Genomic DNA, 10,194 nt, shown 5'->3' on the forward strand with positions numbered 1-10,194 from the left:
GAAGAGGAGGAAGAGGAGGAAGAGGAGGAGGAAGAGGAAGAGGAGGAGGGAGGAGGAAGAGGATGAGGAAGAGGAGGAAGAGAGGAGGAGGGAAGTAAGGGAGAGAGAGCAGGAGAAGGGAGAGAGAGGAAGGGAGGGGAGACAGACAGACAGACAGACAGACAGACAGACAGACAGACAGACAGCCAGCCAACAGTGAAGTAAGCATTGGCCCGGCCACATAAGTCCACGTCCAGGAAGGAACAAGGTGCTGGTTTTGAGTCCCACATTTCTTCCTATTACCTTATTTTTGGAGACACGAGACTCGCCATTTGTTTTAATTTCATCCTTGGTGAAGTTATAACAGACTGGCAGCTGCGTGTTAGCTGTAAAAGACGTTTCTTCAAGCCACGAGTTGTTCCTCCTTATTCTCTACCACGTGAAAAAAAATTATCAAGAATCTGGGCCACAAGTAGGCTTTTAAGATTGAGAATGCACACTGGATGGTGTCAAGCCTGGGGACACTTGCGGAAGATAGTTAAAGGGAGCAAAGGCCAGAAAATGCCATATTAAAACTGAAATCAAACCCGCAGAGTCTGGGCCCTGGAGGTGACTCACTGTGAAATGTGTCATGGTGGATTCAACAACCCCTTTCCCAAAGAAGCTTCCCCTAACTGCAGAGGGAGAGCCACACTGGAGCCAAGGAGAGAGGAATGTGGATGGAGTCACATGGTTTTCAGGATCCTTCCCAGGGAAGAGTGGGTGGTGGTGGCTGCGGTGTTATTGGCGAGGTTGTGGCCCATGGGAATCCATAAAACTAGGAACACTGAGTTACTCAAATATTAGCCATGATTTCTTAAAACCCAGGGGTGGAGCTGCCCTAAAAGACTCCCGAAGATAGCCAGGAAGTGTGTTCGGCTGAAAAGGGCGGCGAACAGAGGCGACGGTAACATATTCAGGAACTGCATATTCTCCCCTCCACCCCCACCTTATTTATCGCTACATTTCCAGTACTCACCACAGTGCCCCGCACGCGCAGAGCACTCCCTAAATATTTGTTAAGTGAATACATGCATGAAACCCAACTCCAGGAAACTATTTGCCGTCAGACCCCAAAGCCAGGCCTTTGTGAGGAACCATTAGGATTCCAACCATACGATCCAGCGAAGTCGTTCCAAAGAACCCACGTCCGTATGCTGAGCAGCCTCCCGGATGCACGCCACCAGGTACAATTGAATGGACCCCGGCGGCCCTGCCTGCCATTCTAGAGAAGGCGGAAGTGAATTCTCCGCCTTGCTTCCACACACTCACTTCCAGCCATACTCCCACTGGACAACTGATGCCACCGGCTTCCATCAAATGAATACAAGAAAAACAAACAAACAAACAAACAACCATCCAAGGGGCTTCAGCGTGGGAGACTTTGTTGAATCTGTGCAAGCGTTAGCAGCCAGGCTGGATTCCCAGCCCTGCCTTTAATTGTAGCCTGTGTGCTATGATTGGAATTAAATGACATGCCAAATTAAAGAGTTATTTTTTCTAATAAATATTTTGCATAGGATGTGTTTATAATGGCATTAATTATTTATGCTGCCATATAGAGAAGGCATAAATATAAAGAGAGAGAGGGAGAGATCAGATGGTTCCTGTAGGAGAAATAAAATGAAAACTTCCATCAGGATGATGAATACCTGAATTCGAACTTCCGGGCTGGGCCTGGGGGGCGGGGAGGGGGGAGGCGGAGAGACAGGGACATCTTGAGAGCAAATCTGACAAGCGCTGTGGAGGCTTTTGAGCGAGGAATATGTTAAAAATGAAAGTGAGTACAGAAACTTTAAATATTTAATACCTGCATTAATTCTAATTCACACTTTCTTTATTTTTTCAGATTAAAAATTTACGAGAGTTTCCCATCTCTTTCATCCTTCTCCTCCCACGGGGCACTTGGCGGTCACTGAGCCTGGGACCAGCTTTAGCAGCATTTGGGTCACAAAGGGAACAAGGACAGTAGCCCCTCCCCCCTCTCCCCTCCCCTCCCCCACCTCCCATGACACCTGCTGTGAAACTGGCCCCATCCCTAACTCCCCTCTGGAAAGCTGCTATTGTTGGATTTCTGGTGCCAGAATGACTGATGGAACCAGAGGCCATTTCCTGGCCCCCAGCCTGCCCCATGAAGACTATGGGATTCTGAGATGAAGCAGCCAAGTTGTACATTTAAAATGCTTGCCCGAGTCTTAAACTGGAGGGTACATGTTAGATACACGCGGAGCTGAGAACTCCTCCAAGCAAGGGACTTTTGTCACATGCAGCCAGGAGGCTCCTCTGTCCTCACAGGTGTTTTTACTCCAAAGCTGACAAATAGGTTTTATAAACTGTCCTGTTGCCACAAGCCAGTGCTGACCTGGGTACAGGGAGAAGTAGCCCTTCACTGCCAGGAGAGTAACTTCTACATTAACCCAGCTTCTGCCCCTGCTCGATTCTGCAGAAGCTGGTGAGCAGACACCAATGTCTGCATTTCTTCCTGAAGCTCTTTCCCACACACCTTGGCCCACCGAAGTCAAAGTTTCATTTTACACAGGCAAACCTCATATTTCAGAAGGTCCAAACTCTGTTTCAGAACTCCACGGTCTCACTATGGTTTGTACAACACATGGCCTCCAAAGCAGCAGACAGTGAAGGAGAAGGGAGACTGGATTAGGGGGTGTTATGGGAGTGTGGCTATTGTGTGTGGGGTCCCAAGCTATGAGAACCACACAGACACAGGAACCTGGATGCCTCACCACATCCTCACTCCCCACTTTGCCTCAGAGACTCTGGGTTGGGCCCAGAGAGTCAAAGAGGAGCAATTTTGAGAAAGTTCTAAGTCTTATCAGCTCTCTGACCCTTAGGCTTTAAAGTATTCTTTCCTTTTCTCCCTCCACCTCATACAGAGCCTCATCACCCCCAAACACACACACACACACACACACACACACGCACACTCATACTCCACTTACCACAGATTCCTACCCGGAACACCTTCATAAATAATGCTGATTAGGTCCTACTCCTAATGAGGCGTCTGATCTCAGGCAATTCCGTACCCTTACCCACTCTTCCTCCCGTGTCTCCTGATTCACGTGTCTATAAATCACATGCTCACCCACTCAGGCTCCCTTTTTCAAGAAGCTGGGTGGGAAATCTCACCGTAGTGGGACACCGAGCTGTGGATTGGGCTCTAAGCTATGCTTGGAGTTGGTATCTCTACTCTGAGTTACCGTAAGTCAGGCTGTCCCTCTACTCTGAGTTACCTGTAAGTCAGGCTGTCCCTCTACTCTGAGTTACCGTAAGTCAGGCTGTTCCTTTCACTGAAAAGAGCAGAGTTCGTAATCACCCCAGTTTAGAGAGTGGAGGATTCCTTTAAGCAGCACCTTCTTTTTCACAATGGAAAGAGCTCCACTCATCTTGAAGGGGAAGGAGAAGAGGTCCTCACCAAATATGGAGTATGAATTCATAAGAAGGACCAGCAACCATCATGACTCCTTTCCCATCATGCCTCTGAGACTGGTATATCCTTCTGAACCCATCTCTTGATTCCTAAGGGTACCACCCCAGGACAAGAGTGAAATCCACACCCATACAGGAACACGCATACAAATACATGGGGATGTTTGGTCTGCCAGGCACAGCGTATAAACATACCTCTGGAGTTGGGACGACTTTAGATTATGGAGGAAAGAAGGGAGATAGCAGAAGAGATGGAGAGTTAGCTGAGGAAGGACTTGGGCCCAGGTCTGTGCAGTGGCTGATGACTGTGTCAGACACTGGGAGGACAATATCAGTTCAGACACATTGCGGGGATAAAGTGTTTTGTCACCCAGGGCTCCAAACAGTTCCTCTCTCAAACATATAAGAGCCAAAAAGCAGAACCCAATTTTTGCAGGCATGACACTTTAAGACCCTGATACAATCTAGACTTTCTAGGGTTGCCTCTTTTCACCTATTCGTTCTTCCTTTCTTGGTTGGTTTTCTTTCTTTGTTTTGGTCAACTCGATACAAGCTAGGGTCATCTGAGAAGAAAGGACCTCAACTGAGAAACTGCCCCCACTGAAACTAGCCTGTTGGCAAACCTGTGAAACATTTTCTTGATTGATGATTGATGAGGAAGAGCCTGGTCTACTGTGGGCAATGCTGTCCCTGAGTAGGTGGTTCCGGGATGTATAAGAGAGCAGAATAAGCACGCCATGGAGAACGAGCCGATGAGCAGCACTCCTCCATGTCTTCTACCTCAGCTCCTGCCTCTAGGTTCCTGTTCTGCTTGAGTTCCTGCCCTGATTTCCATCAGGGATAGACTGTTTCCTGGTAGGGTAAGATAAACACCCTTTCCTGCCCAAGTGGTTTTTGGTCATGGTATTTTATCACAGCATGAAGCCAAACTAAGATAGGAATTACTAAATAAAATATCTAGCAGTGAATCTTCTCTTGATGAATCTCCTTATATATACATTGATTTCTGCTGCAGAAAAGGAGATCATGGTTGGTGGTTTACATGTAGAAGAGGCTCTTGAGGGAAGGGCCTAGCATGTGAGGCCAGGAAGGATGAAGTATGATGCAATAAACAATTCCTAAATTTAAAAAAAATATTTATTTCATGTATGTGAGTACACAGTAGCTGTCTTCAGACACACCAGAGAGGGCATCATATCTCATTACAGAAGGTTGTGAGCCACCATGTGGTTGCTGGGAATTGAACTCAGGTCCTCTAGAAGGGCATTCAGTGCTTTTCACCGCTGAGCCATCTCTCCAGCCTGAATCATAAGTTTTGAACTGCATGCCACTATAGTGGCAGGATGAAGTCTTATGCTGTCTTTTCCTGCGTGGATCATGAGTCATCCCTTTGTCTAGTGTGTCCACGCTGTACACAATACCCACCCGTTAGTCATTCAGTCATTGGCTCAGTTTTCAGACGAGATGTTACCCTACCCTAATACTTCTGTTCAAGAAACCTTTATTTTACTTAATAAGGTCACAAAGTATAAAAAGAGTGGCAACTGGCGATCTCATCAAGATACAATTGTCCCATTTTATTGTTACTGTTAACACCTTGTTGTGTCTGAGAAAATACTCTCTCCTAAGAAGACAAGCTCTCTGAGAAGTGAAATATGATCTATTTAATTCATAAACCTACTATTATTTTTAAAACCTGTTTAAGACAACTGATAGTTCCTCTCACATCTTCATATATCTATCTAGCTTCTAAAATAACAACGAAAACAACAAAAATGGCAGTGCCGTTTTCTGACTTCTCTCTTGCATTTTTCTTGCCCAAGAAAGATGAAAGGCTCAAGTAAAAGAAGTCAGGACTGGGGATGTACCACAGTGGTAGAGAGCTCTTAAACCAGGACGCGTATGTTTCTGGAAGTGATATAAAATGTCAACTAGGAAATCACCATGTTGCCTTAGACAAGCACTCCGTGTTTCAATTTTCTCCCTTTTGAAAGTGAGAACTTAACCTCCTTGGGGAAGGGGATTAATTCTCTTCAGCTCACCCCTGTAAGCCCCTCTTGTAGACCAGCCATTGCCCCCTGGGAGAACAGGGCTTCTCTACAGAGTATGTCTCCCCTTTAGCGTTCCCTCTGACTAGGTGCTTGACTAGAATGCTCTCCTCTCTTGCTCTCGAGCACTGTCCCATCCTGGGAAGCAAAGAGGCCACAGTTGGCCCTTAAGCATCCAGGCATGGTTAGGCTAAGGGTTGGCGCTGTAAGGAACATGAGCAAAGAAGGAAGGGGCTGGGATTCTCTTATAGAAGCTAGTGTTTATTGGAGTGGGTTTGTTCTTAAGATTCGAATGAGGGTACAATGGCCCCCCGTGTCAAGGTAGAACTGGGTTTTTAGGTCTTTAGTGTTGTGTTTCTTAAAGGGTTTGAGGTTGGGGGCTGGAGAGATGGCTCAGCGGTTAAGAGCACCCGACTGCTCTTCCAGAGGTCATGAGTTCAATTCCCAGCAACCACATGGTGGCTCACAACCATCTGTAAAGAGATCTGATGCCCTCTTCTGGTGTATCTGAAGACAGCTACAGTGTACTTATATGTAATAAATAAATAAATCTTTAAAAAAAAAAAAAAAAAAAAAAGGGTTTGAGGTTGTAAGGAGTCCTAGAGTTCTTGAGGACCTAGTTTGGCTTTGGAGCCTGTTCCTTACCCTTCAGAGCCTTCTGTGGTGTGGAGTCCAAGCTGGGAAGTGCTAATCAGAAGCAGCGCTCCCATTTCATAGGTAGGAAAAACCCATCCATGTCTAAAGCTGGCCACCTTCCTGGTTCCCCTCATGGGGGAGGGGAGTAATTCCACACCTGTTTCCAGGGCTTAACTTGTGCAGCTGTGGCCCATGGACATCTGTCCCCTTGTTTTAAGAGAGCGGAGACGGGCAGAACAGAAAGGGGCTCCTTGAAAGTGAAACCACTGAAGAAAACAGCTGGATGGGCCACCCTAATAGCACTCTATGACTTTAAGGTCTTTTCAGGGACCACCCACATAGTCTCCAAGTCCCAGCCGAGTGCTCAGCCCTGGAGCTCTTAGGGTTACTTATCAACTCCATGGCTAACCTCGGTTTCCCCATTTCCTAATCGGTCTTTTGAGAATTAAACTCCTATCCAGAAACAAAGTCCACAGGGGCCCAGGTTGCATTCCTGTGGACCAGAGAGAAAGGTATCAGGCACTTGAGAGGCACACAGCAGGCATCTGCATTGGTGCCTAGTCAAGGCCCCTAGGCATCCGTTTCCCATTGGGTGTCAGTTACTTGTCCAGAAAATGGACCAAGATTCACTGTGATTCCACACTGAGTGTTCACCTTTTTCTGACAGTGTCAAGGACCATACTGAACTGCTCCATTCAGGAAGTTCAGTCCTGTGCTATAAGCATTTTCCACCTCTAAAGAGGGAGAAGAGAGCTTACTTGGACTCCGTTCCTTGACATCACATGGATGGGGCAAGTGGGATTCATTTATTCCTGCAAGGGTACAGAGATAGAAGGCAGAAAAAACGGGAAAAGTGTCCCCACCCACTCACACCACATATATGCACCTACATTGTACAGCACCCGGGATTTTCTCTTCCAGCTCTAAGCCTGGCCAAGCAGCTGTTGTCTATACCCAGACAAAGGCCTGAGCTGTCTTCCAACAGCTCAAGCTTGGGGGTCTGGGAATGGCAATGGGAGGTAGCAGTGTCACTGAGAGGGAATCAGGGCCAGCCAGACCGGAAGACTGCCTGCAGTCTTAGCCTCTGATCCAGACGTTGCGCGAAGACAAGACTGAGATAACCACTTTTTGTGGGGCTGAGTGGGACCCTAGGTGCCCTCTCCCCCATCCAGCTCAGCTCTCAGCACATGCCCTTGGGCTGAGCTAAGTCCAGAACCCGGCTGAGTAGGGGAATTGTTCTGAGAAAGTGGCCCGTTGGCTGGTTGCTATGGAAACCGACATACCACAGCGTTGACCCCAGAGAGGTTTAGCACGCTCCCCCAGCAGGGATGCCAGCAGCTGGACTGCAGCTGTTACAGCATAAGTGGGGGCTGGAGCTGCTGCCAGCAGTCCCTGCTGTTTGCCTAAACCAGGCTGGGCAGCAGAGCCCCTCCGTGGGCTCCGACCCCCACCCCAACCCCAAGCACTACACTTGCTCCAGCCAGGAAAGGAGCCTGGTTCTAGCCAGGCTCAATGGGGATAGGCATGGGGGCAGAGCTCAGAGGAGCTCTCTATGAAACACAGACTATCCTTAAGGGTGCAACGTCCTCTCCATTATTCTGGAGAAACTGAGGCCTAAGGAAGAGTTTTGGTCCCCGGTTATACAACCAGAGCATGGCTGGGGCTGGCCCAGGGTTCTGTCTCTCCATGCTTGTAGTGATTCCATGGCAACTCAGCCTTCTTCACTCCAGACACCTAGGGACATGCGGGAGGGGGCATCCGAAAATGAGTAACAAGAGCGGGAGGGATTGGGATGTGCGGAGCTGATAACAGGAATAGAAAGGAGCATACAAAGAGAGAAGGCATGTGAGCTCATGAGCAGATGGGAGTGAGTGGGAGAAGTAGACAGTTGAGAGGCAGGGAGTTAGAGGAGGGGAAAAGAGAGGTGAGGAGGTGCTGGAGTGGAGGAGGAATGGATGAGACAGCCTAGCAGCTGGCTCCCCAGCTGTGGTCTGCATTCCTCCCTGGCAAGAAGGCTTGGGTCCAGAGGATTGCATCAGAAAACATAACAAGACAAGAAACACAGAAAGATGTGTGCGCGCGCACACACACACACACACACACACACACACACACACACACACTCCCCGAGGGGGAGATATGGAAGTGGATTCCAGATTGTGGGTAGACAGCTCCTGCCAGTCCATATGTCTAGAGTTCCTCAGGTGGCTTAAGGCCAACTTGCCAGCCAACTACCTGCCCACCCATGACCCTGTCTAAACTGTGCTAGGTCCTGATGCTCAACAAGTACCTTTTCAGACAGAGAGGTGAGACTCCTTCCCTCCTTGGGCAGCCCTATTAGTTGGTCAGCCAACCTGCTGTCTCCCATCAGAAGGCCAGAACATAAGCCTTTACTTTCCTGGCTCTCTGCTCACGGAAGGAAAGATACGCAGAGGAACCCCCTCTCCCAGGGTCACCTCCACATTCTCACTCCAGCCCTTACCCTTCTTTGTTTCATGAACTGGGGATGCCACCGAAGTATCTTGTAAGTCAGGAGTCCTCCTTAGTCCTGGCCAAGACCCCTTCCTCCTCACTTTACAATGAATAACTTCCCTTTTAACTCTTCCCCACCAGCCAGCCTAAGCTTGGTCACAGGGCACTGGCAGACTGTCTACATTCACCTGCCCTTCTGGACCTCCAAGGAATGGTTCCTATGATGGTTTGGCCTCATGGACAAGGTCAGCAAGGGAGTGAACAGTCACCGTGACACCCTAGAACTGAAGGTCTGGTTTGACAGTGGGTCTGTAGATTGCTTTTGCCTACATACCACCTATTTGACTTCTTAACAAAAATGTGTTATCTCAAAATATTTCTATTATGTTTTCCTGGTCTGACAAGGACATCATCAGAGCCGAAGCCCTGCTTCTCCGGTTGGCCAACTCTCTTCCCATTGAGCAAGACATGCTCGACGGTCAGTTGTAAACTCGGAGATTTGCTGGTCAAGAATATTGCTGGTGCTTCCACTCTGGCCAGTGAAATCATTAAAGGCATTTATTGAGCAGATGCTCCTGACTTCATACCTAGTAGATGTGAGTGTGGTTGGTTGGGAAGGGTCATGGGAAAAAGCCATGCCAAGGACTCCTGACCAGAAATTTGTCATGATAAAGGAACCACAACACAGATCCAATACACACATGAGAGGAAAGAGTGGTAGGTGGCAGAGTACTTTGAGTGCTATATGGTCACAGGGCATTGTCCTGTCCCAGAAAAGCAATGTCCTGACCATTTATCAAGGCAAAGTGAGATGCACTCAGAGCAGTGACTGGGTTTAAGTGTAGAGGTTAGAATGAAGCTGGGTCTATGAAACCATCCCATACATCCAGCAAGCATCTCTCTGTACCCCTTACTATGAGAGGGTAGGCCAGAATGCAGGACTAGCATTCATGTTCGAAATCACATTGTGAGTTGGTCATGTCCCAGCTGAATTAGCCAGCATTTAAAGTTGGTAAATCATTACTACCATCGCGATCTTATTTAAAATGTTCTCATCTCCTGTGCCATAGTGAAAGCTCATCATTTCCATGGGATGACTGAAGAGAGAGCAGCACACATCAACCAAGCCCAAACTTAACCAACCAAGGTTCCCTTCTGGGCCAGCAGTCTTATCCCTACAGCAGAAGGCCTCTGTGTTAGTGTTTCCTAATCTCACAGACTCTAGCCCATGGCAGATGTCCAGTAAACACATGCCTAGATGGAAAAAAAAAATCATTTGTCCTGAAGGCTATTGCAAGATATGTTCAGCCCTGACTGTAAGGATGGGCTTGGGGAAGGAAAGGGAGATTTTTCAGCAAGGACATACATGGATGATGCGTTGCAAGGAACATCAGCCCAAGCATTGTGCTGCTGTTTTGAAGGAAACATGATAAAAGCAACTGAACTAGGTTTTTTGTTTGTTTGTTTGTTTGTTTGCTTGTTTGTTTTTGCTTTTTGTTTTTTTGACTTCTGAAACATTCTCTACATTCCCAACCTAGGTGAGCAGCAAATACTTTTCTGATAAAAAAGAAAA

This window comes from Rattus rattus, chromosome 8, assembly GCF_011064425.1.
Source record: "Rattus rattus isolate New Zealand chromosome 8, Rrattus_CSIRO_v1, whole genome shotgun sequence".
Lineage (NCBI taxonomy): Eukaryota > Metazoa > Chordata > Mammalia > Rodentia > Muridae > Rattus > Rattus rattus.